The sequence below is a fragment of the Caretta caretta genome, chromosome 1 (assembly GCF_965140235.1).
Source record: "Caretta caretta isolate rCarCar2 chromosome 1, rCarCar1.hap1, whole genome shotgun sequence".
In the NCBI taxonomy this organism is placed as follows: domain Eukaryota; kingdom Metazoa; phylum Chordata; order Testudines; family Cheloniidae; genus Caretta; species Caretta caretta.
In genome coordinates this window covers 164,751,507-164,777,161 of record NC_134206.1, presented here as the reverse complement: position 1 = coordinate 164,777,161, position 25,655 = coordinate 164,751,507, and positions in this window count along the sequence as shown.

The following is a 25,655-nucleotide window of genomic DNA, read 5'->3' as shown; positions in this document are numbered from 1 at the left end:
GTGTCTTACTGGAAAACGGCAAAGACATTGCCCCGTTTGCGGGGGGCATGCTCACCCCCAGCAGGTCACCCCTCCTGAGGCTTCACGGAGACAACGGCTGTGAAACGGGCATCCCAGCACGGTTTAGTTTTGTGGTGCGGTCACCGCCATACACGAACCAGGGCTCCGCCCTGTCATTAATTAGGCAGCAGGTTTGGTATAAACGAGAGGACGTGTCCACTTTCCACCCACTGCACAAGGAACCTGTGGAACTCATTGCCATGCATGTGCTGGTTGATGGCCAAAAGTACGACCAGTTTAAAAGAAGAACTGGATAAGTTCATGGAAAATAGATCCAGCTACGGCTGTTAGCCAAGATTGCCCCAAACATGGGCTGGACTACCTGAAACCTCTCCCTACAAGAAGCTGGGGATGGAAGACGGGTGGATCATGCCATAATGGCTCTTTTCTGTACACTCCCACGGGAGCTCTACTGTGCACAACTGCTAAAGACAGCAGAGTGGGTCAGCTAGACCATGGTCTGAAGCAGTATGGCAGCTCTTTTGTTTTTATGTGTATTGCAGCATATCAACCTTTTCTTGTCATTGAAGAAAACATTTATCCTACTTATAGATAGACGGGGGCAGGGAGGGGGGGAACAGATATTAGACACCAAATAAAGGACAAGTGTTCAGCAAAAACAAAGAAGCCAGGTGATTTATGATCAGCTACACAAGACTTCTTACCCACATTAAGTATAGATCTTTTTTTTTTTTTTTTTTTTTTTGTTCTGCAAGGCAGAACATTATGTAACAACATTATGTGGGCAGTTGCAACTTATTGTGCTGGAGGAATTGTGCAGCTAATCTTATTCATGAACTTATATGTGTGGTACCTTATTTCTAAGACAAACTGTCTTTGCTTGATATTTGCTTGATATTAATGATATTTCGGATTTAAATGGCTGTTGTAGGAGGGAGTGTAAATATGATTTAAAGTCAGCCTTATGTTCTTTACTTCTAACCTTAGCTATACCAAGTGAAGCAATGTAATAGTTGAGGATCTGCATCAGTATCTTTGCATCTCCTTCACTTCTTTCCTTTCCCTTCCTTACAAAGTCCCAAGCATGTAAACATCGCTGTCCCTAAAATGGAGCCAAACTAGAGCACTATTTATGCTCTCTTCTCTCCCCCTCCTCATCTGGACTCTGCTTGGAATTCAAATCTTTTTATCAAAATAACTTTTAAAAAAATCTCAGCTATATGTTACATATTTCTCTCCAAATAAACACACTTTTCCGTGTGCACACATACAGCTGTGTTGAAGAGAAAAACAGTTCCTTATAGGTAGGAGATTTCAGGTACTTTCAGGTCCATTCCTACAGGCCAGAGGAGCAGTAGTGATCAACATCTCCCACAGATTAGCTGGCTAGTTGAGAAATGTGTTTAACCTAAGTAAACAAATAGATTCTACAGATATTTAAGTAGGATCAATTTCCAGGGGAGCTGCCAAAGACAAGGAGTTTTAGAAGCACACCTCTTCACAAAATTTGCATGGGTGTCCAACTACGTAATCTGAGCAATTTATCCCAGAACAAGTTTAATACTGTGTACAAGACAGAAGTAGTATGTTAATAAATGCACCTTATTTTCTACACGTGCATATGACAGGTAAGAGGAGAGAAAGGTCTAAAAAAAAGTGGAAGAACAGTTTAACAGTCCAAGGACATTAGACTGGTCTCTCACTTCAGGGAGCTCTCTAATACTGAATACCTGGCCATTAACTAACCTATCTACTTTCCTATAATGAATTTGATGAGAAAGGACTCTTTTTTTGACAAAATTCCTCAACTTCCTTCATAACTAGCTCCAGTAGGGAATAGTGAGTCTTTGTCGGCTTAAAAGTAGGTACTGAGTTTCCATTGTAAGTTTAAATGGCAAAAATTCCCAGGAGACAATTTGGTCCTTAGACAATGGCTCAAGGCACCAAAGTGCATCTGACATTCCATTGTGTAGAGGGTATTGATACATACACACACAAGTCAATACATCACCTGTTCCCAAACTACGTTCATATTTTATTTCAGTTCAGACATCTGGAGTTCAGTTCTGTGATCATTCGCCTTATGCCATGACTACAGAAACATACTTTTTTGTTAATGTACATTAAAGTCTTTAAGTACATATGTAAAAATATACTACCAGGTGTCATAACCAGGCTAAATTAATTTAGACTATTGTGGCGCAGTTCTTTAAAAAAAAATCCATTTCTTAATCATGGTATGGCAAACAGCGAAACCGTAGTTTAAAATATGTTGCTGCTATGGTAGGCAAATCTTGTCTTCCAAAATGCAGCATGGAGCAAATGTATATGCCAAAGTAATGAACTTCTGAAAAACTGCTATAGCATTCACATGCCACTAATGATCAGCATTGTGTAAGGTTTATGGCAAAGACAATAGCCCCACTATTTGACTTAGCTACTGCATCCTGAGGCAGTACTGTTGGTCTTTTTTCAAATTGATCTACATGTCAATAGACTTCACAGTGGAACATAGTACTGTGTTTGAAATTGATAAGTTACTGGTTTTAAATTAATTCCAACTTCATCCTATTGCAAGAAGGTGAAGAAGATTGTAGTGAAAACAGAGTAATTTCTTGCCATTTAAAAAGGTAAATCTATTCATACTCAGTCTTCTAGGCAGGAAAAAACCTCAGTTTTTATCATCTTCCTCTTGGAGATAACTCACATTCCAAATACATCATATTTTCACTAGTATCCACGTCGTCATGTTCTGTACTTTCATCCAGTCTGGACACATGTTTCCACCAGTATTCACAGACTCCAGCAAGCAGTATTTATTATCAGTATTTTTAAAAAGCCAGCGTTGATATGATTTGCTTTCAAGTGCAAAATTGCTCCAATCTCTAGACAGCTAACTCCATTTTTTCTCTCTCACTTTTCCAGTAAGCCTGCATAGCTGCTCAACCAGTCAAGTCAGAGTTAGTTCTTGACACAAATTGTGAAATTCATCTCAGTGCAGACAACTTGTACCAAAAAAAAAAAAAAAAAATCAATCTATGCACCACTTAGGTCCTAGAACTCTGCACGGGGCAATTTCACCTGCAAAGAACAATGGAATCTGATCTGAGATTTAGCAAGGCAAGCATATTTCTTAAATCTAAAAATGCCTCTTCTGTAATTGTAATATCATAATTTAATTCAAATAATAATTTCCTTTTATATAAGTGAACAGGGCATTTTCTTCAATAAGAATGTTTATTCCTTTCACCAGTAAAGAGTGATTGAGCAGTTCAGCTTCAAAATACTTAGACTGAAATCATGTATTCTTAACATTTGTACATTTATCATGTAAAAATTGGAGCATGAATCCTGTCATCTTGCTTATTATGTATTATATTACAAGATACCTAGTGGGCACTCAGAACAATGAGGAGTGCAATAGAGAAGACTGTTTGGTAATCGTAACTAAAATTCCAGATTCCTACAAAATAGCCATATTATTTTGTTTTTCTATTACAGTACTACCTACGTCTAGCTGAGATCAGGGCCTCCTGGTGGTAGGCACTGTACAAATACATGGTAAGAGAGAGGTCTGTGGGGCAGAAACTTACAGTCTAAATAAAAAAGACAAAAAGGAAGCATTATCCCTATTTTACAAATAGGGCACTGAGGCAGAGATTAAGTGACTTGCCCCTACATCATATTGAAAGTTTGCAGCAGAATTGAAAATTGAACCCAAATCACCTGAATCCCAGTTCCATGCTTTTAATCACAAGACCATTCTTCCTCTTTATTGTTAAATATGCAATGAACACCAACATATGAGTGGGCTGAGAGAATCTGATAAAACACAGAGGGGAAAATAGAGATAGACCCCTGAGCAACAAAGTTCAGATCTGGGGTTTTGTGCATCTCTAGAAGAAGATACGTCAAAGAGAAAATAAGATGATCAATGGTACAGGTTCCTTTAGGGCAAGAAGCAAACTTTCTATCATAAAATGATATACCATCACATTCAGTAACAAGTGACTTAAATTTTTTTTCTGTTTTAAGTACAGCATGAATAGCAAACACCACCACCTAGTGGCTGATGAAAAAAGCAATGGAAATCTTTTGTAAGATTTGGTTTTATTTAAAAAAAGACAAAACAAAAAGTTCTTGCCTCTCAAATGCAGACTGACAAGCTATGCCAACATGTGCAAAACAATCAAACCCAATATACCTATGCTTCTTACTTCTCATTAAGTGTATTCAGTGAATTTTTTGTGAAATCAGATCATGGGACCCAGTGAATGTACACAGGTACATGGTGATGTATAACATGTTATCTATGTGCATTGAGTCTGTCATTATCCCTATTTTAATATCAAGATTTTAAACTTAGAGTAAACCAGCACACTACCCTCTTTCTGCAACTAATCAGTTCATTTACTTCAGGAATGGGATTCAAATGTCATCCAACCAAAACACCAAATTCATACCTCAGTCATCAGATTATTGTTCAGCTAAAGATATGCCACATGTGTAATACAGAAGAGTTGAGGGTTTGCATTTTTTTGTTATATCAAAAGATCTAATGCCAATTCCCATTTGTCTCCCTGGTGTCAGCTTTCTGTGACAGTGATTTAGCCCCCTATCTGACTTCTCATGGTTGATTCTGCCTCATTGGGGTTCAGAGCCAGATTAAAGCACAGGCAGCTCTAATGGAAGCCAGTAGTACCCCCACAGAAAAATAATTTTCTATATATGGGCCCAACTCTCTCCCCTCCTAGCAGTGCCTATATAAGTGCAGGTGCTTCAGTGATGTGAGCATTTCCAGGCTTTTGTGAGATCTCCGTGGCGTTGGAAGAGTTACCATTGAGTGGCCAAAGCATGGAAAAAGAGGGGTACCTTGTTTGAGGAAGTTAGGTAATGAGCAGGGCCCAGCACCTTCATAGCTGTGGACAGCAGTGACAATACAGCACACAATCCATAATCAATAGACTTTCTTCCCTCTTACACCTAGCACTTACAAGGACCTATTCCTGCCCCCAAGTCAGGAACAACTCTAGATACTTGGTATGCTCCCAGCTCCACATGGAGTGGGTGGCTTTTCTTTTGGAAGGGACTGTGTCATCTGAGAGAAATATGGGAATTGCTGAAATATTTTTTCAAAGGGACTAGTAATATTAGGTATAGCGGAAGTCATCTGCATGGGGGACAAGGCAGAAATATACAAATTCAATGGAGTAATAGGTAGCAAGCCCAGAGTCCCTTTATTTAGGAGGGTGGTGAAACACTGGAATGCGTTACCTAGGGAGGTGGTGGAATCTCCTTCCTGAGAAGTTTTTAAGGTCAGGCTTGACAAAGCCCTTGCTGGGATGATTTAGTTGGGAATTGGTCCTGCTTTGAGCAGGGGGTTGGACTAGATACCTCCTGAAGTCCCTTCCAACCCTGATATTCTATGATTCTTTCAAGGCTGGGAAGAAGGAGAACACATTAAGGGAGCACAAGTGGTTAAGGAGTCTTCAAAAAGAGAAATTAAAATACAAAGTTTAAGTAACTGATTCAGAACCATCAAGTTGTATTGCTAGCCAATGTAACTGATCGTGTTACTGTTACCCTCATCCTGAATTCCCTCCTATTGTTTGTTATGCACACTTTTTGCAACTTGTCTTTAATTAGATTGGAAGCTGATCTGGGCATGGAATGTCTTCCAGTATTAGTCTGTATTGTGAACAGCACCATGAAACCACCAATGTCACTGGCAGCTTTGTATCCCATACCAGATTTAGTAGTGACATGTCAATATCTCTGCATTACACGAACGTACCAGGTTAGCATGTACGCCTCCTGACTTTCAAAATATGCTACTGGCAAGTTAATTTCTAAATTAGGAAGAGAAAGGCAAAGTTGATGTGGAAGTAAACAAGCCACTGATTTCAGGAGCAATCAATCAGATGATCTCTGGTTGCTCTTTGACTTTATAGCACACCTTTACAACATGTTATTGAGCAAATAAATTGAATTGGTAAACGCCTTTGAAAAGGCATAATAAAATAAGACGATAATAGCAAAGATCAGGTTAAAAGCTGTTAAAAGAAAGGCTAAAGTTGGGTTCTCATCTGCCTGATCCTGTGGGGAAAAATAGATGGCATCATGCTACATAGTAACCTGCCACTGGTTTGGACATTAATGACAATTAGAGGATTGAATCCCAAACACAATGTCTATCTGGGAGTGTCATACCTGTCTCTGACAGACAACTAAAGGGTCTGCCTTTTTCTTACAGTTCAGCTTCATTTGTGTAACTTGTCATGCCAATAAAGTCCCACTGAATTGAATTGGAAAAAAAATGAAACCTAACAAGAGTCAGCTGTATGGATTTCATAGGAATTCTACATCAATGTCAGATGAGCAGAATCATGGAAGTTTTAAAATTAAGATTTTAAAAGTTATTTCTATGATTTTAGCAATAAGCGCATCAAATAGCATTCACCCAAGTAGAACTTTTGCTAACTTTCAACAACTTTAACACATTTATATTGAGAATTACAAGTAATCTGTTCAACTTTTTAATTTATTTTATGTATGATATTCAGTAATTCATTTCTTAGTTACCATATACTCATTATAAGACTAATATTTAATATACATCTCATTGTATGTGCACCTTATTTCTATTTAATCCATGTAATTCAAGTATTTAGAAACTTACTATCTCTCCAATCTGGTCATTTTTTTTTTTGTAATATTTTATACTTGATGTTATAGAACAACTTTAAATTAAAAAGCATGATTTTTTTTTACACTAATGGTGAGATTGAGGTGTGAGCATTCCATCAGAAGCCAAATTAAATTGAAAGGAACAGAGAGGAACCCAGTTCTGCAAGGGATAATCGCTTGTAAGAGCTAAGCTAAAATTTAGAACACAAATCTTAGCTTTGGAGGTAACCATAAACAAACAATGGTATAAATGAACAGTGATGGGGATGCTGAGCAGTAGAAGTTTTAAGCAATTGTTGCAAGAAACTGAGGCAGCAGTAAGATGAGAAACAGGAACTAGAGTAAGCCAGAATTTTATTGATATAAGTCAATAGGACTAATGTGACAAGGGAGAGTCAGAAAAAGCACCAGCATTATTGGGTGGGAAAGTATCTTGTCTTTTTAAAAATCAAGCTCCAGTTGTTTCCAAGTTTAGTATTAGAGTATTAGAATAGTCTAATACATCTAGTTAGGGTGTTAGGGCAAACATGTATGGTTGTAAGTGCCAGCTAATATAAGGAGGGAAATATTTACATAGTTAAAAATAGGTACAAAATTCTACTGTACATTGATTAAATTTTTTGAGAACCCAGAAGTGTGCTAGACACTGCAAAACAAGTAATGGCATATTCCCTGCCCCAAATAGTTTACATTCTACAGATTGACTTCAAGTGGAGTTGTGATTGCTCAGTGCTTTTGAAAAAAAAATCAAGCTCTAAATTTAACATGAGTGACACAAGAGGCAAGACTCAAACAGAAAAAGAGGACAGGAGGAGAGAGGAAAGAGAAAGGTGGCAATAGTAAGATCATACAGTTACTTAGTAAGGCCCTAATCCTGAAAAGATGTATAGAATCATAGAAATGTAGGGCTGGAAGGGACTTTGAGAGGTCATCTAGTTTAGCTGCTTGCACTAAGGTAGGACCAAGTAAACCTAGACTATCCCTGACAGGTGTTTGTCCAACATGTTCTTGAAAACCTACAGTGATAGGGATTCCACAGCCTCCCTTGGAAACCTATTCCAAAGTCTAACTGCCTTGTAATTAGAAAAAAAATTCTTATATTTAACCTAAGATCTCCCTTGCTGCAGATCAGGGGTAGGCAACCTATGGCACGCGTGCCAAAGGCGGCACGTGACCTGATTTTCAGTGGCACGCACACTGCCCGGGTCCTGGCCACCGGCCCGGGGGGCTCTGCATTTTAATTTAATTTTAAATGAAGTTTCTTAAACATTTTAAAAACCTTATTTACTTTACATACAACAATAGTTTAGTTATATATTATAGACTTATAGAAAGAGACCTTCTAAAAAAGTTAAAATGTATTACTGGCCCGCAAAACCTTAAATTAGAGTGAATAAATGAAGACTCGGCACACCACTTCTGAAAGGTTGCCAACCCCTGCTGCAGATTGAACCCTTTACTTCTTGCCCTGCCCTCAATGGACATGGAGAACATACCATCCTTTTTATTTAGCCCTTAACATATTTGAAGTCTGTTATAAAAGATTCTGTCTCCCATCCCCAGTCTTCTTTTCTTAAAACCAAAATGTCCTTTAATAAAACCCCCAAAGATAGATTAGGTTTTCTAAACTTTATCGTTTTTGTTGCTCTCCTCTGGAGTCTCTCTAATTTTTCCACATCTTTCCTAAAGTGTGGCACCCAGACACAGCCCTCCAGCTGAGACCTCACCAGTCACGTTGCTAAATAAAGTGGGCCAGTTACATCCCATGTCTTACATATGGCACTCCTGTTAATATACCCCAGAATTATATTAGTCTTTTTTGCAACTGCATGACAATGTTGAGTCCCATTCAAATTGTAATCCACTACTACTCCCAGATTCTTTCTGTAATGTAATACTTTCATTTGCTTGCATTGATTTCAGACCAATTCTCTAATTTGTCATCATTTTGAATTCTAATTCTATACTCTAAAGTGTTTGCAATCCCTCCCAGCTTGGTGTCATGTGCAAATTTTATAAGCATACTCTCTATTCCATTATCCAAATCATTAATGAAAATATTGACTAGTAACAGACTCCTGTGGGATCCCACTAGATACAACCCTACAGTTTGACAAACTGTTGATAGCTACTCATTGAGTACAGCCTTTCAACCAGTTTTTCATGCACTTTATATTCATTTAATCTAGACTACAGTTCCTTAGTTTTCTTATGAGAAGCTCAGTGATAGTGTGTTAAAAGCCTTACTAAAAAAAAATAAAAAATCAAGTGATATATTTTTATCTACTGCTTCCCCCATCCACTAGACCAATAACCCTGTCAAAGAAGGAAATTAGGCTGTTTTGGCATGATTTGTTCTTGCCAGAGCCATGCTAGGTATTCCTCATCACCCCCTTATTCTTTAGGTGCTTACAAATTTACCATTTAATAATTTGTTCTCTTTCCAGGTATCAAAAGAAGGTATATTGGTCTAGAGTTCCCTGGGATCTTTTTTTTAAAAAGACCTTTAAAATACAAGGTACTATGTTTGCCCTTCTCCAGTCCTCATGGACCTCACCTGTCTTCCATGAATTCTCAAAGATAATCACTAACAGTTCTGAGATTACATCATCTAATTCCTTATGTACCCTAACATGAATTTCATCAGGTCCCACTGACTTGCATACTTCTAACGTATCTAAATATTCATTAACCTTTTCTTTCCCTGTTTTGGGCTGTGTTCCTTCATCTTTGTTGTTAACACAATCAAAGTATCTGATTGCAATTTACCTTTTTTGTGAAGACTAAAGCAAGCTTGGCATGAAACACCTCAGCCTTCTTGATGTTTTCTATTACTACCTCTCCTCCTTTGCCAAGTAGACGACCAGCAGTTTTATTCACCTTTCTCTTCTCCTAATGTATTTACAGAACCTCTTCTTATTGCTTTTTTATGCCTCTTGCTAGGTAACTTATTTTGTGCCTTAGCCTTGCTGATTGTCCCCACATGCTTGTGCTATTCTTTTGTACTCACCTTTTGCAATTTGTCCCTGTTTCCATTTTTCATAGGATTCCTTTTTGATTTTCAGATCATTCAAGAGCTCCTAATGGAACCATATTGACCTCTTGCTATTTTTCCTCTCTTTCCTTTGCATTGGGATAGTTTGCTTTTGTACCTGTAACATTGCCTCCGAGAAACTGCCAGCTCTCCTGAACTCTTTTCCCTTAGACCTTGCCTAACAGTTCTCTGAGTTTGTTGAAGTTTGTTTTTTGAAGTCCATTGTCCTTATTCTACTGCTCCGACTCCTTTCTTCCATTAGAATCATAATGAACTCTAATTATTTCATGATCACTTTCACCCAAATTGCTTTCAACCCTCAGATTCATAACCAATTCCTGTTAGTTAGAACAAAGTCTAAAATGGCTATCCCCCTTCCTCTACCTTCTGAAACAAGAAGTTGTCCCCCCATACATTGCAAGAACTTAGTGGACATTGTGTTTTGCCATACTACTTTTCCAACAGACATCTGGATACATAAGCTCCCCCATTACTACCATGTCTCGTGTGTTGAATATTTCTGTTATTTGTTCTGGAAATACCTCATCTACCTCCTCCTCCTCCTGACCTCGTGGGTCTTCTGTAGAGCCCTACCATAACATTATCTCTGTTTTCCCCCTTTTATCTTCATCTAAAAACTTCCCACTGGCCTGCTTCCCACCTCCTTCTGGACCTCAGAACAAGGTACTTGCTTAACCTTAAGCATGTGAATAGTCCTATTGAGCTCATGTACAAATCATGAGGCTTGTTTAAATAATGTTGCTATTATTTGTGGAGGATTTTTAATGCGAATTACTATTAATAGGAACAATACACTCTTCACTGAAAGGGATGAGCGGGGGCAAGTTGTGAAGCCATGAACCTCCAGGGTCTACACAGCCAGGGAGGAGAAGGATTTGTTTGGTACCATCCTTCCCCTCATTTCTTGTGTGCAAGACAGGATAACTGAGTTTTCAGAAGGGATGTGGATGTGGTGGCAGAAGGGAATATTGAGGCTGGCATTATTTGCATAGTGGAGGAGGTGAGATGAGGCAGGAATGGCTACAACTATAGTACTCAGGCTTTGCATTACATTGGAATTCCTGCAGCACATTCAAAACCATTATTTTATTAAGTATGATGTGGGACAAGAGAAACAGTACAGTTCTAGTGGAGATTTTGTTAGTTTACTTTTACGTTAAACAGTAGAGGTTTTAGACTGTTTTTCAATGTATTCTATTTCCAATTTTTCAATGTGCTGCAGAATTTTGTATTGAAAACAAAACTCTGTTGTATATGTTTCGTTGGTGAGCAGGAGGTATCGAGAGCTTGTGAGAGGTAGGTGGGACTTCTGGCATCTAAAAAGGAAATGCATCTATTTCTTTCCACCTTGTCAGTTGAGATGGAGGGAACTTGAGATCTAGATTTCCATCCCATCCTTGACAACCACCAGCTTGTTAGAGGTCCCTTATACTATCTTTTGTTGGGGTTTGTCTATTTTAATTTTTTGAAGTAATGCGGAAAGGATTTCCATGTACAAGATCTATCTGCATGCACCTAGGACACAATACTGCTTTATTAAAGCTGTACCAATAAGCAAGGAAAATTAAAACCAAAGTAAAAATAAAGGATACAAAACCTGGTTGTCTCAAATAAATTACCCAACACTCTGCTTTTTCTTCCTGTTAGCATCAGTCTACCTCCAACCTCTGTTTACACAAATGTTTCTTCTGTTATTGCACATAGCTAGCTCTTCCACAGCAGACTGCCTCTAAGCAGCTGTGAAGGGAACTGATTGCCCCTAATCAGCTTAATGCTGGGGAGCTGAGAACACTAAACACAGATGGCATCCTTTTTTCCTTGTTACCTCCTCTAAGAAAAATGAGGTATCTGTTTTAATTTTGTTTGGCTGAACTGAGTACTATGAAATACAAGATGATAGAATACCACATGCAATTTTAGTCAAGTATTTAAAGAATCAACAAAAGAGTGGCAAATCTAAATTTACATACTCAGTGGTAAAGTAAAAGTTAGAGTCCTCTAAAGCTATTTAATGGGACTCTTTTCCCTACCAGCAACACCGTAACATGGATGGGAGAAGGGGAGACATAGATTAAATATATGTGTAATAATACTTTGTGTATATAGCACTTTTCATCCAAAAGGGTTAGATTGTGATATGCTTGTGGTGTAGAGCAGTGGCTCTCAACCTTTCCAGATTACTGTACCCCTTTCAGGAGTCTGATTTGTCTTGCATGCCCCCAAGTTTCACCTCACTTAAAAAACTATTTGCTTACAAAATCATATGTAAAAATTAGGACTGTCAACCAATTAAAAAAATTAATCACGATTAATCGCACTGTTAAACAATAATTGAATACCATGTATTTAAATATTTTTGGGATATGTTGTCTACATTTTCAAATATATTGATTTCAGTTACAACATAGAATACAAAGTGTACAGTGCTCACTTTATATTTATTTTTGATTACAAGTGTTTGCACTGTAAAAAAATAATATTTTTCAATTCACTAATACAAGTACTGTAGTGAAATCTCTTTATCATGAATGTAGAATTATGTACAAAAAACTGCATTCAAAAATAAAACAATGTAAAATTTTGGAGCCTGAAAGTCCACTCAGTCCTATTCCTTGTTCAGCAAATCGCTCAAACAAGTTTGTTTACATTTGCAGGAGATAATGAGGCTCACTTCTGGTTTAGAATGTCACCTGAAAGTGAGAACAGGCATTCTCATGGCACTGTTGTAGACAGCGTTGCAAGATATTTACATGCCAGATGTGCTAAAGATTTATATACCCCTTCATGCTTCAACCACCTGTCCAGGGGACATGCGTCCATGCTGATGACGGATTCTGATCCATAACAATCCAAAGCAGTGCGGACTGACATTTCATTTTCATTATCTGAGTCAGATGCCACCAGCAGAAGGTTGATTTTCTTTTTTGGTGGTTCAGGTTCTGTAGTTTCCACACTGGAGTGTTGCTTTTTTAAGACTTCTGAAAGCATGCCCCACACCTCGTCCCTCTCAGATTTTGGAAGGCACTTCAGATTCTTAAAACTTGGGTCAAGTGCTGTAGCTATCTTTAGAAATCTCACATTGGTACCTTGTGTTTTGTTGAATCTGCAGTGAAAGTGTTCTTAAAATGAACATGTGCTGGGTCATTGTCCGAGACAGCTATAACATGAAATATATGGCAAAATGCATGTAAAACAGAACAGGAGACATACAATTCTCCCTAAAGGAGTTCTGTCACAAATTTAATTAATGCATTCTTTTTTTTAAAAAAGTGTCAGCAGCATGGAAGCATGTCCTCTGGAATGGTGGCCGAAGCATGAAGGGGCATACGAATGTTTAGCATTTCTGGCATGTAAATACCTTGCAATGCCAGCTACAAAAGTGCCATGCAAATACCTGTTCTCACTTTCTAGTAACATTGTAAATAAGAAGAGGTCAGCATTATTTCCTGTAAATGTGAACAAACTTGTTTGTCTTAGCAACTTGTTGAACAAGAAGTAGGACTGAGTGGACTTGTAGGCTCTGAAGTTTTACATTGTTTTGTTTTTGAGTGTAGTTATTTAACCAAAAAAAACCCAACCCTACATTTGTAAGTTGCACTTTCACAACGAAGAGATTGCACTGCAGTACGTGTACAAGGTGAATTGAAAAATACTATTTCTTTTGTTTATCTTTTACAGTGCAAATATTGTAATAAAAATAATATACACTTTAATTTCAATTACAATACAGAATACTATACGAAAATGTAGAAAAACATCCAAAATAGGTAATAAATTGCAATTGGTATTCTCTTGTTTAACAGTGCGATTAATTTTTTTAATCACAATTAATTTGAGTTAATCACGTGAATTAATTGCGATTAATCAGCAGCCCTAATAAAAATACAAAACTTTCACAGCACGCTATTACTGAAAAATTGCTTAGTTTCTACTTTTTACCATATAATTATAAAATAAATCAATTAGAATGTAAATATTGTATTGTATTCAGTGTATAGTATATAGAGCAGCATAAACAACTCATTGTCTATATGGAATTTTAGTTTGTACTGACTTTGCCAGTGCTTTTTGTGTAGCCTGTTGTAAAACTAGGCAAATATCTAGATGAGTTGCTGTACCCCCATAACACCTCTCCGTACCCCTGGTTGAGAACCACTGTCATAGAGTACTATTCAACATAACTAACTTGTGTTGACTTCAGTGGGCCTACCTGTGGGATTAGGTACAACTCAGTGCTATGGGCCACAATGTTTCACAAACTAAGGTCAACATTTTCACACAGATCTTTAAGTAAGTTAATCACTTAAATCGACACTGAAGAACCTAACCAAATAGTGCCTGATTTTCAGAGATACTGGGCATCCACAACTCCCAGTGAATTCAGTGCAGATGCTCAGCACCTCTCAGAACCCAATAGGTGTTTAATTTGCTGTATTTAGGTTAGAAAGTTTTGGCCTGTGACTACATAGCTTCATCAGTGATTGTAGACATCTCTGCAGTAGAAAGCAGAAGTCAGGTGGACAAGGAGCATGCAGGCTGCTACACAATAGTGAGAGGAAGGAAAGTTATAATCTAAGTCAGTAAGGGCTTGTTTACGTTACCCGCAGGATCGAGGGGCAGCGATCAATACAGTGTGTGTGGGGGGGTCAATTTATCGCGTCTAGTCTAGACTCGATAAATCGACCGCCGAGCGCTCTCCCGTCGACTCCAGTACTCCATCGGAGCAAGAGGCTCAGGCGGAGTCGATGGGGGAGCGTCAGCACAGAACAGATATTGTTTTTTCAGATATCACACAAAAGATCACCTCCCCCATGACTTTTCGCTAGTCAAATGAATGCAGTTATTCAATACTTTGATCAAATGTAGGGTTAAATTAATGCTGCAGCATTTGAACAGTGGTTTTAGTTATTTCCATGATGCTTAGGCCACAGAACCATCATTTTTATTGACAACACTATAATATCCTTCACAGCAGAGCTTCAGTTTGGTCATATAATGTAATATAAATTCCAGGCTCTCCATTTTTATTCCTAATTCCAGGCTCTTCCAGTTTATTCACTGTAAACCATAAACTGGTTAAAGGAAAAAATCTGAGGTGTAATCTAGACAGAATGGCAAAACTTAGCAGTTGGAGTGCTTTCCATACAAGAATCTTCAGTGCTTTATAATTAATTAATTTACCTTCACAAATATGAATGTCATCTTCCTTTTGCAGTTGAAGAAACTGAGGCATAGACAGCGTAAGTGAATTTTCCAAGATCACAAAGGAAGTCCATGGCAGAGCTGACAATAAAATTCTGGGGTCCTATTTTTACCCGCAAAGAATATGAGTAATTCTTTTATGGAAGTTACTATTATCCTGCAGAGAAAGAGTAGGGTCTGGGCTTCCTGACTTCCCATTTTGTATCCCTTATCGCAAAGCCTTCCCTCCTGAACCATGAGCAACAGAAATCTGAATAGGGTTTTGAGATTAAATATTGTATCTCACTCCAAGAGCAAATTGGTGTGGTCTGACAGGTCCCTGTAGGGATATAATATGCATTCTACAACACATTGTAAAGGGATCTTGAAAGTATCTCTCGTTAGGTCTTTCATTAGGATTTCTGCCCATACTTTTGGCTATGTATTAACTGCTGTATTAATTTATTTTCAAAATGAACATAAGGATGCAATAATCTTTTCTAAGGCCAAGATGGCTGAATCATAAGGGCAATATCTATTAGAAAAACCCTTCTTTAGGGTTGTAGGGGCAAGTTTTAGTGACAGACAGAGCATGAAATGTGTGAAGGTTACATAGCAATACAAAAAATGAGTCTGCAGTGGGAGCAGAGTAATCTTCAAGCCATTAAGATATAGGGCTAAGTCTTTCAGTAAACACAGTTTGTCATTCTATGCTCGATGTAAAATGCCAGATTTCATTGATTTGGTCTATTAAAATCAGATCCATCTCCAAATCTGACGCCAAGGAACTTGGGGGCCCTCTACTGGGCTGATTGGTTGACTCATAGCTGCCTCCCAGCTCCCATGCTTTCTGCTTCAGTTGTTTGCTTGCATTTAGAGGTATATGTAAGTAATGAGTCATGGAGTTGGGAAGGGTAAAAAAAAAAAAAAAAAGCAAGACATAACAATAGCTACTGAAAAAGCCCTTCAGTGACAGGAAAGGAGAAGATGGGGAAAGGACCAGCAGAGAAAAAGGCTGAGGAGACAGTGAAATATAAATAAGGGTTCCAAGGAGGAAAGAAAAAGGCACTCAGGACCATGATTAGGAGGTCAAGAGATTAGAGGACCCATGGGACAGGAAAAGCATGAGACATAGGGAACGAGTTTGTGGGGGATGAGACAAAAAAGATGCTAGAGCCAAGTAGAAGACAGAAAGAGGCTGGAAAAGGGGAAGAAGGAAGAGAGATGGGAAGCCAGAGGGAAAGTGAAATAGAGAAAAGGAAAGCAGAACTGGTAGGGAGTGTGGGAAAGATAAATGCGGGATCAGGGAGAGAATGGAAGCATCTAGGATCTATGGGGTAGGAAAGAATAGAGGACTGATCTAAAATCCTTACACACAGTGTAGGCATAGAGATTACCCCAGCATGCTCCCTGTGGTCAGGCAGGATACCACAGGTGAGCCCTTGCCTCAGTTTCTCCTCACTCCGAATATAAGCAAGTCCAAGCAGGCCTTGTTAGTATTTACAGTGCACCCTCTTCAGAGGGTCTCATTTCTATAATAAAAACATAAATAAAAACTTCAGTCAACTACTCTACTAAAAACTCTCTCCTCTGGGTTAATAGGTCTTAAGTCTTGCTCCTCTATCCATGGTTGAATTCCCTGCCTGGAGCTTGTACCTCTGCTGGGCATTCAGCTAAATGCTATTTTTCTCCTGACAGTTCATTGTTCTTTGCCAAGCAAGTCTCTACTAGTTCCCTAGGAGGTCCCAAACTCACTTCATTCTCTTGGGTAGCACCAGTCCCTTACGTGGGAACATTTTCTCCCTAGGCTTGTTCCTCTGTCTGAGAGCCTATACTTTCTAGGGAGGCACTGCTGGGAGTAGCTTCCTAACTAGCTCCCATGAGGGGTCTTCCTCCTTAGGAGTCTCCTCTATTCTGGCTTTCTGACTGAACCTTCATACGCCTTTATTAGGCCTAGGCGTTCCTTAACTAATTAACTGGCACCCAGCCACCTAGGTAATTAACTACTCACAGGTGGATCTGGGTTGGCTCATTTTTCTTAACGGAGCCAGTCACAGAAAGGCTGGGTGCCTGATCCCCTCAGGCACCCGCTAGCCTGTGGCACACAGCATGCCACTTACAGTGAGCCAGTCAATAACTTAATTAATTGGTAATTAATTGATCTTTAAATATTCATGGTAAATAGGCCTAATGGCCTGTGATGGGATGTTAGATGGGGTGGGATCTGAGTTACCCAGGAAAGAATTCTCTGTAGTATCTGGCTGGTGAATCTTGCCCATATGCTCAGGGTTTAGCTGATTGCCATATTTTTACATATTTTTACAGAGGTTTTTCGCCTTCCTCTGTAGCATGGGGCACAGGTCACTTGCTGGAGGATTCTCTGCTCCTTGAAGTCTTTAAACCATGACTTGAGGACTTCAATAGCTCAGGCATAGGTGAGGTTTTTCGCAGGAGTGGGTGGGTGAGATTCTGCGGCCTGCGTTGCGCAGGAGGTCGGACTAGATGATTATATTGGTCCCGTCTGACCTTAGTATCTATGAATCTATGAAACTATAACAAACATTGCAAAAAACTTTAATTGAAAAATAATGTGTCTAATAATCTGTACTGTGTGTTTTAAGATCTATGCATGTGTGAGTTTGTGGGCATAGAGGAGGAGAAAAGGGAAAACATTAGAGAGATGTGAGTGCTAAATTAAGGCTTGTAGTGAAACCCTGATTTCAACCTTAATAAGGAAGCCATGCCCCTTCCCTCCGTATACTTATTAGATCATTTATCATAGATGAATGTAAGAAAGAATACATTATAGTGGAATATGATATACAGACTACATCGGCATAAATTAGGGAAGCCTGCATTATTTGTGAATGGCTACATCGTGAGTGAGCAGTTTAACACACCATCTGTACCACATTGCTTTATAGTGTACCATACCATCATTATGTTTTTCCCCATCTGTCAAGGTTCCTCCCTCACTCTGAACTCTAGGGTACAGATGTGGGGACCTGCATGAAAAACCTCCTAAGCTTATCTTTACCAGCTTAGGTCAAAACTTCCCCAAGGTACAAAATATTCCACCCTTTGTCCTTGGATTGGCCGCTACCACCACCAAACTAATACTGGTTACTGGGGAAGAGCTGTTTGCACGCGTCTTTCCCCCCAAAATACTTCCCAAAACCTTGCATCCCACTTCCTGGACAAGGTTTGGTAAAAAGCCTCACCAATTTGCCTAGGTGACTACAGACCCAGACCCTTTGATCTTAAGAACAGTGAACAATCCTCCCAACACTTGCACCCCCGCTTTTCTGGGAAATGTTGGATAAAAAGCCTCACCAATTTGCATAGGTGACCACAGACCCAAACCCTTGGATCTGAGAACAATGAAAAAGCATTCAGTTTTCTTACAAGAAGACTTTTAATAAAAATAGTAGTAAATAGAAATAAAGAAATCCCCCCTGTAAAATCAGGATGGTAGATACCTTACAGGGTAATTAGATTCAAAAACATAGAGAACCCCTCTAGGCAAAACCTTAAGTTACAAAAAAGATACACAGACAGAAATAGTTATTCTATTCAGCACAGTTCTTTTCTCAGCCATTTAAAGAAATCATAATCTAACACGTACCTAGTTAGATTACTTACTAAAAGTTCTAAGACTCCATTCCTGGTCTATCCCCGACAAAGACAGACTATAGACAGACACACAGACCCTTTGTTTCTCTCCGTCCTCCCAGCTTTTGAAAGTATCTTGTCTCCTCATTGGTCATTTTGGTCAGGTGCCAGCAAGGTTACCTTTAGCTTCTTAACCCTTTACAGGTGAGAGGAGCTTTCCCCTGGCCAGGAGGGATTTCAAAGGGGTTTACCCTTCCCTTTATATTTATGACACCATCTAAACCACATCTTTTACAGAAAATCTATTTTGTGAATGCTTTAGAAAGTTTACAAAATTGTTACTGGTGAGAACATAAGAACAGCCATACTGGGTCAGACCAATGAACAGAACAGACAATCATCAAGTGATCCTTTCCCAGCTTCTGTCAAATAGGGGCTAAGGACATCATCCCTGCCCATCTTGGCTAATAGCCATTGATGGACCTACCCTCCATGAACTTATCTATTTTTTTAAACCCTGTTATAGTCTCGGCCTTCACAACATCCTCTGGCAAAGAGTTCCACAGGTTAACTGTGTGTTGTGTGAAGAAATATTTCCTTCTGTTTGTCTGAAACCTGCTGCCTATTAATTTCATTTGGTGACCGCTAGTTCTTCTGTTATGAGTAAATAACACTTCCTTATTTACTTTCTCCACAGCAGTCATGATTTTATAGACCTTTATCTTATCCCTTCTTAGTCATCTCTTTTCCAGGCTGAAAAGTCCCAGTTTGATTCATCTCTCCTCATGTGGAATCTGGTACCAGATCCTTGGATGATGTAAATGCCTATAGTTCCTTGTAGTCCAATGGACCAAAACCAACTTATAACAGCTGAAGATCTGGCCCATTATGTCAGACTTCCTTACTCCTGGGAGACCTCTGTGGTAGAAAATAATTCTCACTAACATATTCCATATACCTGTACAAAGGTACCTTCTCCATATATAAGCATGGGGCAAATTTGAAGACTGATATTTCAAGGTTTAATAGGGCTAAACCCAAAAACCTTATCCTTTTGGAAAAGGAGGATTCCTGGCTTTCTAATGTTATAAAGCTCCAGTTCCAGCTGTGATGTGTTGACAGATACTAGTCTTCACATCTCTCACTGGTCCAGGATTAAATGTTGCCCATCCTGCTCTTCCAACTTGGCAGTCAAATAATATTTAACATATGGGTCTGCAATTTATCACATGACTGTCACCATATATATGGTACGTACATATATATCACATCAACCCTCCATTTAGAGTCCTTTCACTTGTAGATACTAGGAAGAGCTAATATAGAAACTATCAAAATATTTTTTCATTGAAAAAATATATGTGCATTTTAAGAATAGATTACTTGATTTCAGTATAGAAAGAATAGAGGAAAAGTACTTAAATCAGTTTGAAAAAACAAACAAACAAAAAATGCACAAACCACATTGTTAATGTATCTACCCTGGATCCACAAAAGATCTTGATTCAACACTTAACTTGTCCAAAAACCCATCCAAAAATTTATTTTCTTTGCACTCGAAGAATACTGTTCGCTAGATGTCTGAAAATATCATTGCCAAACCTTAGCTATGTCATGGTGAGAAACATTTATTGGATTATAATTAAGGAGAATACAATGGGATTTGTCACAAGTTATTTATCCATTTCTCCATAAAATTGCCAATTTTATTAAATGTTATACGGTACCTATGCTCTTCCCCATGGTACAAAGATAATAATTAACAGCTTTCCAATGTCAGCTTGTAGTCTTTTTCCACTTTGCCTTTGTCTCACTCTCACAAGTATTTAAATAGCTAATCTATTGTTGTATGTAAAATTGCCTAACATTTATAAGCAAACAGTGTTAATCTTTGGAAGTTTTTTTGCTAACCTTGAAAGCCAGTGATTGCTTGAGACCCACAGACCAGCCTTCAGAAAGATACAGAAGTATGGGTAATATAGAAATTAAAACTGATCTACAATGAATGAGCATTGGCCAGAGCCAATTATTTTTCACGTAGTAGGCCAAAATCAGCTTGAAGAAGGTGGGTTCATCTTCTATTGAAAACAATGGGAGTTACACCCACCTAAGCAAAGATATAATTTGCCACACACTCACCATCCCAGAATACCAAACTGGTGTAAATTATCCTTTTTCAGTCACCCACTCATGACTAAAATGGTGTAAATTCTACTACTAACCTACTTCCAACTCACCTATCTTTGGCTGATTTACACTTGGCGCATAACTTATATCATTATTGAATTTGGGCCCATTAGCCAAAATTCATCTCCATTCTAAATCCATTATAAACAAAGGGCTTGATTGGGTGCAGAGCTGATCTTCCATGCTACCATGTTGGAATGGCAATCTGAAGACAAACTGAAATTAAGACTAAAATAGACAATTGGACAAGTGAAGATTTGCTATCCAGAGGACAGTTTGAAAGAAGAAGCCTCCTATAAGCACTTAGAACAAACGAGTAGGAGCTAACAGGATGCTATGGTGCCTATTGCCACACAAAACTAGAGAACCATGCTGATTGAAACTGGATTGTCATGGATACTGGTAAGGAATCACCACTTAAGAAAAGCACAAAGCATGCAATACCCACTTTCAGAAGCAAAGGGACCATTCAGGAGCTACTAAGAGAACATTGCTGAACACAGTGGATTTTTGGAGTCAGACAGAAGCTGAGAAGTGCTGTGCTGAAGTTGAAGGAATACACAGTCAGGCTGAAAGGCAAACAAGACATCTGAAAGAACATTGGAGTGGTCCATGAAAGTGAAAAGCAAGGTCGAAGAACCAGAAGAAAATCTCCAGAGGTGCCTAAGCAAATTCTGCCTCACCCCCTTCCCTCCCTGATAGCGAGCCAGTAAAGAAGTACCAGAGACAGGGGAAGATCCCAGATTCAGAGAAATAGACTAGAAAAGAAAATAAACCGTAAGGAAAATTCAGAGTTCAAATTGTTTGATATATTTTTCAAGTTTAAATTTTAAAAGGGAAAGTAAGCTGGTTTTTAGAATAATAAACTGATAAAAGGTGCAAGGGAAGATATGGATGGCAATAGAAACAACTGGGTTTCACTGTGATATATGAAAATAAGTAATTGTTTTGTATATGTGTATGTGCCTATAAGCAAAAAGGGAACAAGGATACAATCAGTGGGCAGCTACCTCAACAGCTTGTTTCTCCTTGTGTGTTATGAAATAGGAGAAATAGTGGTGCTAACATGTGAAGGGGACCCTATTTTGGCAAGATAATTTCTTCTATGTTTAATTATATATTTAAACAAGTGGGGCCTCATTAGTGCTTTCAGTGAAGTCAATCTGTTTACTTCAATGGCTGTGTGTACACTAGCATTTGTCTACAAATTTCCCACCATGACTGTACCATTGATTGCTGCATCACAATTTGTAGCTCTGGTGGGAGCACCACGGTAGACTAATCATCATCCTTTTAGCCACTTTGCCATCTAACCTGAATCCAAGCAGATCAGACAACATGATGGCTAAGGCTAGTGGCCTACCTTCACTATTGTCTTCAGCTGCACTCCATGTAACACCTGAAACTTTTGCAAAATAATTCGGGGAGCAATGTATGGTGTGCATGGTGACTGGGGGACCTGACCAATCTTCAGTTAACCAGAGATAAGACAAATGGAGCTATGGAAATACTCACAAATGACTATGAATTAAGAGGCTATACATTTATCAAAGGATGCTAGTGACATGAGAAACTAAGAGAGCAAAGCTATTCTTTATCCCACCATTATATATTTTTTTTGTTCACCATTAAACTTACTATAAACACATGGAAACTACTAATAAGTTATATGACAGGTTTTAGAGTAACAGCCGTGTTAATCTGTATTCGCAAAAAGAAAAGGAGTGCATCCGATGAATCGGATGCATCCGATGAAGTGAGCTGTAGCTCATGAAAGCTTATGCTCAAATAAATTGGTTAGTCTCTAAGGTGCCACAAGTACTCCTTTTCTTTTTAATAAGTTATATGGTAATTTATTTGCATCATTACTGAATAGTTTTAAATAGAGTTGAGCTTTCACTTCATCCTGTGATTTATTCCTCCAGATCTTCCACTCTTTCCCAGATCTTATTATCTCTCCAGACTCCAGTTCTTCTCTCTTCCCATCTCTCCCAGAGTCCTATGCTAAGAATCTCTCCTCCCTCTACCCCCGAAACACTGTTACTCTTATTTTTAAACTCAGTTACTCTCATCTTTAAAATCTGGCATCTCATTCCTGGAGACCTTTCCTCCTAATGAATCCAGCCCTGCATATAAGAAGATGAGAGGATGTTTCTGATAAACTGATCAGCCATGAAATAGTTAATGTTGGCATTTAAATTGTCATCACTAGACTTCTCTGGTCACACCTCTCTTTGGTCACAATTCTCCGAAATCCCTAATTTCAGACCATCTACAAACAAATGTTCACATCAATTCACATTAATTGGAAGGTTATCTTTATAACAAAAACAGCTAAAAACTTTGTAAAACGTTTAAATTATGCCATGAGTAAGAGAAGTACAAAAAACAAACACCCCCCCCCCAACAAAAAACAAACAAACAAGCAAAAAACTGCTGAGATACCCTAAATCAGTGCTATATAACCGAATTTATGCACCCTGAATCTTCATATCCCTATCATAATTTAAAGATACTGGTAATCCCGCCTTACTATATTTTTGTATCCATTTCAACTCAGTCTGTAAACTCACAACGCTTACAGAGTATTATTGTAATATATAGCTAGATAATATCTGAATGCTACTTAGAGTAAGCATTGCAAGGCTAGTGTTTTTCACAGCATGATGCAATGCTCATTCTTATGACTGCATGCAAATTGGTATAAATACTTGAACTGCTTTATGCAAGGTTAATATTAATATAAAAGTAGGTTTGCTTCAGGGAAAAAAAAACTTAGCGCAGCCCACAAACTGTTTGGGAATATACTTCAGCTTCGAGGTAACAATTGAAATTATGTAAGTGTTCTTTAGCTGTCTTTTTTTAAATATTTTTTTTGCACAGGACCTGCGGCGTTGTGTCTTCTGCTTCTCGGTGATCAAGTGGTTATTTTTTGGCACAAGAATTTTGAGAGTTTGATGTACGTTGCCAAATAGATAACAATTTGAATGGATACTGGTACGTTTGATAAACTTGGATTTATGCAAATGAAGTCATTCTCCTTGTTCTCACTGCAGCCTGTGGCACTGTGGAACACTGCTGGACCATGTACATAGCTATGCAGGGAACTCTGGTTCCCTCCAGCTATCAAACCACACTAGCTATGATAGCGGCTCCACTTCTGCACCACAATCCTTAGCCCATGACGTTCAGTTCTGTACTCTCTGCTATCCACCTTCTTATTCTTGGCCATATTATCCAGAGCCTCGAGTTTAGTTCCCATACAGCAGTTCAGAAATGTAATCAAAATGAAAAATCAGATATCCCAATTTAGCTATCAATCACAGTAACCTTGGTGCCATTCTTTCCTCTGTACCCTCTTTTTCCACATCAGCTATGCCTGCAAGTCTGCCTGTCGCCACCTTTGCAACGTTATCTGCGTTCCCCACTATCTATGCAGAAACCTTTACCCATGTTTTATATCCTCTCTCCCACTCTGAACAATTTCTTTCCTTCTATAGGGCCTCCCTAAAACCCAGACTCCAGCCTGTGCAGAATGGAGTTTTCTCACCCATACAAAGAAGGGCACAATTCCATCATCTTTATCCTCCAGCTCCCATGACTCCCCGTGCAGACCAGAATCCAGTCCAAGATTTCTCTCCTTAATTTTGAAACCCTCCCTGGACTTGCAGTAGTCTCTCTCACAAACCTCTTTCTCAAGTAGAAATTCCTTAATCTCCCCCCACTCCCAATATCGCCTCCTGCCTTTTGAAACAGCCTTCTTCTGTCTCTGCAGCATTAGCTTTCCATTTCTTTCCAAATATCATCTGTAGAATTAGCTTTCTTCTTCATTTCCCTCTGCCTTGGCTATTGTTTATACTGTAGCCCAATCGTTTTATTATTGAACTCCGTGAAGCATTTTGGGATACAGTTACAGTTTGGGCTACTTTCTTACGTTCGTCAATAACAGGCCACCCAAAAGGTTACATCCTGCCCAAAGCACAATAAAGGTATGAAGGTTGCTTCAAGGACTTGTGGGCAGGATACGTCCCAAACACTTGTAGTCAGGCAAGGGCAGGATAGTTGAAGGGCAGCAAAGGGCGAGTTATTAAAACTTGGCAAGGGGAAACCAGAGCGGGAACCGGAGAAGCAAATGCAGCTCGAGCACAGCGAGCGGATTTCGGTCCCCGGTTGGGAGCTTGCCGGGGAGGCCTGCTGCGCTGAACCCGAGAGTATTTAGGTGCCGAGTTGGGAGCAGAGCAACTCACGCTACACAGATTTGACTGCGGCCAAGATCCTCGTGAAGGATCGATCCCTAAGTGTCTTGGCTGCTCTAGCGAACACGTGTTGCCCACTGAGAGCTCTGACCCGCCGGTGAGAAAAAAATCAAGGGGTTTGGTCCTAGAGAAACACGTCTGTTTTGGGCCAGCAGCAGTTCCCCACCAGTTTCCTGCCTGTGCTCTGCACGCAGAGGGGCTACTGGCTCCTCCGCTCCCTCCCCCCAAGCAGTGTTGTTGTAGCCCTGTGAGTCCCAGCACGGCATTGGCCGGGAAGCCTTTTTCACCCCAAAAACCCCACAACAGAAAGTGCTGAGTCTTGGGGGGGGGGGCTAGCTAATAGCTTAGCTGCCACAGCTCAGTGCAGAGATAAAATGGCTAAGGAGGACCGCCAGCCCAACTACTCCCAGCTAGGGTGACCAGACAGCAAGTGTGAGAAATCAGGAGGGGGGTTGGGGTAATAGGAGCCCATATAAGAAAAAGACCCCCAAATCGGGACATCTGGTCATCCTACTCCCAAGCCCCCATTTCTGCCCCTGCATCCCCCGTTTCCCCACCCCCACTCCCCAATCTTCTCTATCGTGTCTCCCTTTTCCCTCGCCCCGCAGGGTGGCTGGGACAATTTGTACAGTGGGGGTGCTGAGAGCCATTCCACC